Below are 7,245 nucleotides of genomic sequence, written 5' to 3' on the forward strand. Positions count from 1 at the left end.
CTCTCTCTTTTGACTGCAGTGCTGAGGGTCTTTGGCTCATACGGAGCTTACGTACCTTTGTCTTAATAGCTCACGGCACCTTATGGATCTGACTTTCCTAACTTGGGTGAACCAGAGGGCAGCAGACACTGTAGCTGCGGAGTTGGAACCATTTGGCTTTATTTCACTTGGAGCCAGAAATGGGAGAAATCTTCCCCTCCACACTGTACTGCTCTAAATTCCCTAGTCATGGTAGAACTCCTGTAAGTTTCAGGAAAAGATTGTAGAGTCTGGAATAGTCATTAATCAATGGATCAGTTTCAAAATTAATAGTGGTTTAAATACCTCACCTTGATGGGTGCCCAGGTGGTGCAATGGTATCAGCGCTGCTCTGATTCTCAGATGGGTGGTGGGCTCATGGGTGGTCAGTTTAATAGCATGCTTTTTAATGTAGATGTATGCGCTACATATGTTCCTGTGTGTGTAGCAAATATTACATAAGCCACTATAAGTGAAAATAAAACAGGGTAGTGTGACAGTGTAGCTTGACCTCAGAACTAAACTAAATAGCTTTCCTTCTGGTTCTTCCTCACTTCCTTCCTCCTCAGTACCGTACCTGTCTTTGTTCCTTTTTTTCTGCTTAGTTCTTCCTCTTTTCTCGATATGGAACTACAGTGGATTTTTGTTGTTTATATTGAATACAGTTTTAAGGTTTCTTGGGGGGAGATTTTTTAAAAAGCATGTTAGTTAAACATGTAATATTTGTCTAGTCCTCCCATCAATGATTTTTATTTTTATCTGACCCCTGAGGAGAGTCTCGGTTTATGTCTGTTGTCCCAGGGCAATTACTAATAGGGACTCTTTTTACTCTTAGAGGTGTGTGGTTTGGATGATAAATTATAGAGGTCCCTACTCCACAGTGATCTTCTCCCCAACTCTTGTTTTGATGAATGACTCTTTAAATAAAAACGTTCCTATCTCTGATCCTGCGCTACTTGTATGCAGTATTCCATCGAGACACTGCTCTTCCTACTGCTGACCTATTGCGAGTGCACACCATTGTCTCGAATTGGGCAGCTTTAAAGGAACCATCAGTAACTAGGTTGGCAACTGTTTAATTGGATCTCTTAGTTCACAGAGTTATTAATTGAGGCTTAAACGTTGTAATTTGTTATGCTTAATTATACTGTGGTTTTGGAAACAGAACTACCTGATCTCTCGGCCAACCAAGAATTTCCTGGCTTTGGAACCAATATTTTCCTTAACACTGTTGTTGTTTTCAGATCTTGTTTAACCACGTGCTGATTTCCTCTTGAGCTACCTTCTGGATTAAGCTAACTTGGATTATTTTGGCCAATAGATCAAAAAGCAGTAACCTCATGCTGTATGACCCTCTTGGCATAAAGAGCTTCCCCGAGGCCTCCTGCCTCCCCTTCCCCTCACACATCCTTCAGGTTATGAATTTCCCTTTTGTGAAATATTTTTAGTTTGAAAACTGTCTGTGGTGTTTATTCTCCTCAGATAAAAAATGGAGGGAAGTGAGCGTGCACCACACAATGCCTCGTGCTGGGACTTACCCTTCGGGAGGACCTCCAGACAACCTGTGAGGTCACCCTGCGGAGATCTATTACCGGTACCCACCAACTCCCCCCATTAAGGTGATTCCTCTTCTTCTGTCATGGTTGGAGGTGAGAAAGAGATTCTTCCAGTGTTTTATGGATTTTAGGCTAGGAATCAGCACTCCTTTAAATTGATTGATTCCTCTTCTTCTCTCATGGTTGGAGGCAAGAAAGAGATTCTTCCAGTGTTTTATGGATTTTAGGCTAGGAATCAGCACTCCTTTAAATTGATTCAGTGCGTTTCAGTCTCTGCTTTTTCTGTTGCCATTGAGTTGATTCCGACTCATAGTCACCCTATAGGACAGAGTAGAACTGCCCCACAGAGTTTCCAAGGAGCACCTGGCTCATTCAGACTGCCAACACTTTGGTTAGCAGCCCTAGCAGTTAACCACTACACCACCAGGGTTTTGGTTTCTCTGCTTTTAGTGCGTGTGTTTTTCAAATTCCTGACTGCCTGCGTTTTGGATTGCTCCTTCTGCTCCCAGACTTTAGAGTCGGCCTCCACCACTGTTTTCGTTTTAGGAAGTAATGTTTCGTTGGAGGATGTTGAGGACATTCTCTTCCCCACAACACAGATACAGCTTGAATTTTGTGTTTGGTTCACATACTACAGGGAATATAGTTCTTTTATACTCCTTTAGGGAATGAAACATAATTCTGTTTCATTTAAGTGAATTAAATATTAAATTGGGGTGGGATTGGTGGGTTCACAAACAGACAGACACAGAGGTGTTAATAGGTCTTCCCAAATTGTACGTTTTGTGCTATGGTTTATTTGTAAGGACAGTGTGTGGTTGGGAGGAGCGAGGAGATAGAAATCTATTTTTAAATTAAAAAAAGCAATATTAGTGCAACTTTGGAAGTGAAACAGAATTTCCCCTCCATTTAACCCCCAATGTAACAAGGGCCCCCCGAGGGTGTGTGATTCAGATGCGCTATTGCTTTTCTTCTCTCTTCTCTGCCAGCACATTCATTTTGTTGTTGTTATTGTTAGCTGCCGTCGAGTTAATCCCCAATTTATGACAACCCCATGCACAACGGAACTAAATGTTGCCTGGTGTGGCGCCATCCCCATGATCGGTTACAGATCAGACTGTTGGGATCTATAGAGTTTTCATTGGCTGGTTTTCAGAAGTATACTTCCAGGCCTTTCTTTCTAGTCCATCTTAGTCTGGAAGCTTTGCTGAAACCTGTTCAGCATCTGTGCTGTAGGTGCATTGGTTGGGAATCAATCTGGGTCTCCTGCATGGAAGGTGGTATTTCTACCACTGAACCACCAGTGCCCCTGCACATTCATTTGTTGTTGTTGTTAGGTGCCATTGAGTTGGTTCCAACTCAGAGTGACCCTATAGGACAGAGTAGAACTGCCCCGTAGGGTTTCCAAGGAGCAGCTCGTGGATTTGAACTGTGGACCTTTTGGTTAGCAGCTGAGCTCTTAACCAGTATGTCACCAGGGCTCCGAGCACATTCAGTGTCTTGTTTTTCATTCGGGAGTAGGGGTAGGGAGAGAGGAAGAGAGAGAAGAGAGGGAGAATGATCAACTCCATTGCCTAATGCTGTTCATTGAACAAAACCCAAACCCGTTGCCGTCGAGTTGATTTCGACTCATAGCGACCCTATAGGACAGAGTAGAACTGCCCATAGAGTTCCCAAGGCTGTAATCTTTACGGAAGCAGACTACCACATCTTTCTCACATGCTTTTCATTAAACGTGGTTAATTCAGAGCGTTCTTATTCTTTCATTCATTCACAACAACAAAACCTCCATGTGCATTATAGTGCATTAGGTTTCCTGGTGGCTGGAAAAGCAAATCAGACATAGATCCCACCCACAAGGGGCTGATAGCTTTTAGGAAAGATCAGTGGGGCTTTTGAGAGTTGTTTGCAAGATGAGGGAGGAAAAGCAAGTATCAAGTATGTGGGCAGTTTCCTAAAGAACACTGATAGGCTTCACTTACTTTGAGTAGAACTAAAATTCGTCCTGTGGAGTAACTCTGGGTTTGATATTGTGCATGATTTGATTTAGATTGTTGTTTTGGGTAAATGAATCAGATAACTTTGTCAGTGAAACTTGGCCATAAGATGATTCCTTATACTGGTTAAACTTTGTTTTCTATGCAGGATTATGCAGTTAATAGTCATCACTCCTCTGATTTTCTGAGGGTCTTAGGAATAAAATGACCACTGAGAAGTAAGCCCCTTCATATGGTGTAACAACCCTGAGCGAGACGGACCAGGAAAAGGGCTGAGGAGGGGGTGTAGTGGAGGAAGGGGAGGCAGGAAAACTGGATGCAGTCCGGGCCCTGGTCTTGGACAGGGGCTGCTGCAGGGCTGGGCTACGCTTACTGTCTTGAGGTAAGATCCTGAAAGCCAGTGCTTTCCCTCCTGACATGGATGGATGGCAGAGACCCTGGCAGCTCTGCCCTTGTCCGGAAGGAGCTATTAACATGACGTACGACACTTGCTTCTTTGACCATGACGCCAACAAATAAGCCTCTTATCAATTCTATTACTCTTTTTTTATTTCTCTCTCTCTCTTTTTAAATGCCAGGCGTTAAGAGTGCTCAGTTCTGTCAAACTGTGAGGATTGGTAAGAAGACCAAAACAGTTTGTCTTTCATTAATTCATGAAAACATTTTACAGATGTTTTTTCTATGCCAGATACTGTTCTAGGCACTAGGGGTACAGTGAACAAAACAGACAAAAAAATTCTATCCCTATGGAGCTTACAGTCCAGTGTGAGGAGACAGACAATAGAAAATAATGAATACAATGTGTGGTATATCAATGATGATAAGGGCTGAGGAGAAAAATAAAGAGCGAAAGTGAGTAGTTGTGTGTGTGTATGCTTGCTTTGCAATTTTGAATAGGGGTTCAGGTAAGCTCTTGCTGAGATGGTGACATTCAAACAAAGACGTGAAGAAAGTGAGGGTGTGAGGCTCATGGACGCCTGGGGGAAGAGCCTCCAGGCAGTGGGGACAGCCAGTGCAAAGGCCCTCAGGTGAGAACATGCCTGGCAGCTTTCAGGAACAGTGAGGAGATGGCAGGAGTGAATGAGGTGGGCAGTAAGAGATTAGGTTACAGCAGTAATGGGACCTGGTCAACTGAGCAAGGCCTTGGAGGCCCTTGTACAGAACCAGGTTTACTCTGAGTGAGCTGGCAGCCATCGGAAGGCTCTGAGTAGAGGATGATGGCTGACTTGAGTTCCTCCAGGTAACATAGGAAGCACCTGTGACCCATGCTGGCTGCAGTTCAGAGCATGAGGTGCTGACCGCCATGTGTGAAGCAGAGATAAAGTGCTAAGGGATTCTGAGGCAGGGGCTTTTGTTACTTGGGTTCTGAGGAGGAGGTGTGGTGAGAACACATGGACCTGGGGGAGGGATGGGTGAGAGTGGGCATTCATGCAGTGTGGATCATGTGAGCCAAGGTCTGAGATGGAAAAGCCCAGGGGAATAATTTGGCTGGACGGTTTGGAGTCTGAAGGGACTGGTGGGAAAGTGAGGAAGGGGCTGGGAGTAGATGCAGGTTGAAGAGTTTGGACTTGATTCAGGCAACAGGGATCCACTAAAGACTTTTGAGAGGGGCTGTGATGTGATCAAATTTCTATTTTAGGGAGATTAATCTTGCAGTGGTCGGTGTGATGATGGTGGTGAGGAGGGGCTAGAAGCAAGGATATCTGTCAGGAGGCTATTGTCATGGTCCAACTAGTATTTAGTATAATACATAAGGCATCTATGAAACCCATCAAAAGTTTGCCATCCCTAGAAGAATCTTCATTCCCAAAGGAGATAATTTCTCAAATACAGGAACAATTTAGGGATGACATAGAATAAGAATTTTTACTAATGAATTAAAAATGTTCCTTTAAGATCAGTGTATCTGTGTAGATTGTTGTAGGTTAGTTTATGTAGTGTGTATTAGCTTGTTGTGTTTGATATTATTATCTCGTACTTGTTAAAAGCACAAATTCTGGAGCCAGACTGTCTGAATTCAAATCTGAGCCTCATCACTTATTAGCCATGAGACCTCGGGCAAATTGCTTTACCTTTCAGTGCCTCAGTGCCAGGCACCTAGGATGTGCTTAATAAATGTTAATATAATCATTATCAGTGTTGTCATTGTCGTCATCATCATCATCATCCAGTAACATTTATTTATTTGTAAGACAAATTAACTGTCTTACTTCACAAAGATACAGGATCTTTTCAGTATCCTAGGTGTGTCTTCTTAGGAATTACATTTGACTGAGAATAACAGATACCCTACTACCTGGTCTTAATCTCTTTATTTTCCTAACATAACAAGATTGGAGGTAGACAGTTGCTTTCACTGCTTTGGTGTCTTAAGGATATCAGAGAAACTGAGATTCTCTTGGTCTCCTTCCTTCATGGACTTAAAATGGCTGCTGTACCTCCAGCCATCATGTCTGTGTTCAGTGGAGGAAAGAAGAAGGAAGAGTGGAAGGGCAAATGAGTGCCTGCAAGCTGAATAAATTGTCTTTAAAATTTCTTCCTACAGCATCCCCCCACCCCCGCTGCCCAAGAGCTTCTGCTAACAATTGGCCATCCCTGACTTCAAGAGGTGTTGGGAAAGGTTATTTTCTCCAGGCATTTTGTCGCCTCAGTAATATAGATGATATGTTACTAAGAAATAAATGAAGGATGGATATTGCCTGTATACAGGCAACTAGCATTTCTGCCACAGTGGATGGGACCTCACTGGAGGAACTACCTCAAGGATGTCAAAGAATTTTTGTCCGTTTCTGTGTTAGCAATTGATTGCCTTCTCCCAGACTGACAGCTTCTAGTGGTTTAATCATCTAAGTTTTTAGCATATGTTGAGTTTTTGCATTTAAGAAGGGTTTTCAAGAAAGAAAAGACAATTATAGAAAGAGATGGGAACATAGGATGTTTTAAGTTCAATTAGGTCCTGATGGGGGTGTGTGTCTTAGTTTAATACTTGAGGATACACTGTATGGGTCACATAATAGGTGCTCCTGGTTAATGATGAGGAAGGCTTTGTCATACGTTCCATATCCTGTTTACCGTATTTCCATCCTTAGAGATCCATAAGAAACAATATAGATGTTATCGTGAGATGCAGAGAAGGAAGGTAATTAGCCTGATTCTGTTGATAAGGTAAATCACCAGGCCAGGTTTATAGATAAGGAAGAACACCATGACAACAGATTGTAATGACTTACTTCACCTCAAGTCAGTGTTAGAGTTGAGAACAAACCCATAAGTGCTATCTAATATGAAGTACATACCCAGAAGTAGGAGGTTTGGATTCTAGGCCTAGCTCTGCAGTAAACAGTGTATATAACTAAAAAAAAGGGATTTAACCTCTTTGTGCCTTATTTCTTATTTTAAAATGAGAATAATACCTACCTAAGTTTTTAAGGGAGCCCTGGTGGTACAGTGGTCAAGAGATCAGCTCCTTACCAAAGGGTCGACAGTTCGAATCCACCAGCTGCTCCTTGGAAACTCTATGGAGGCAGTTCTACTCTGTCCTATAGGGTCACTGTGAGTACCAGCAGTGCCTCTGGACAAATTTCTTTTTTTTTTATTGTACTTCAGGTGAAGGCTTACAGAACAAATAGTTTCTCATGAAACAGTAGTACACATATTGTTTTATGACATTGGTT

The 7,245-nt window shown here is 42.6% G+C and overlaps 1 protein-coding gene across 1 annotated transcript in view; it reads left to right on the forward strand.

The window, feature by feature from the left end:
* Nucleotides 1-1,547: 1,547 nt before the first annotated feature.
* The window catches only part of CSGALNACT1 (chondroitin sulfate N-acetylgalactosaminyltransferase 1), a 329,362-nt gene continuing 323,664 nt past the window's right edge, over nucleotides 1,548-7,245 (forward strand). Inside the window, exon 1 of the mRNA XM_023736698.1 lies at nucleotides 1,548-1,667. The gene's annotated coding sequence lies outside the window, so the exon portion shown is untranslated. The remainder of the gene's footprint in view (nucleotides 1,668-7,245) is intronic.

Source organism: Trichechus manatus, unplaced genomic scaffold, assembly GCF_000243295.1.
Source record: "Trichechus manatus latirostris isolate Lorelei unplaced genomic scaffold, TriManLat1.0 scaffold00090, whole genome shotgun sequence".
Taxonomy (NCBI): Eukaryota; Metazoa; Chordata; class Mammalia; order Sirenia; family Trichechidae; genus Trichechus; species Trichechus manatus.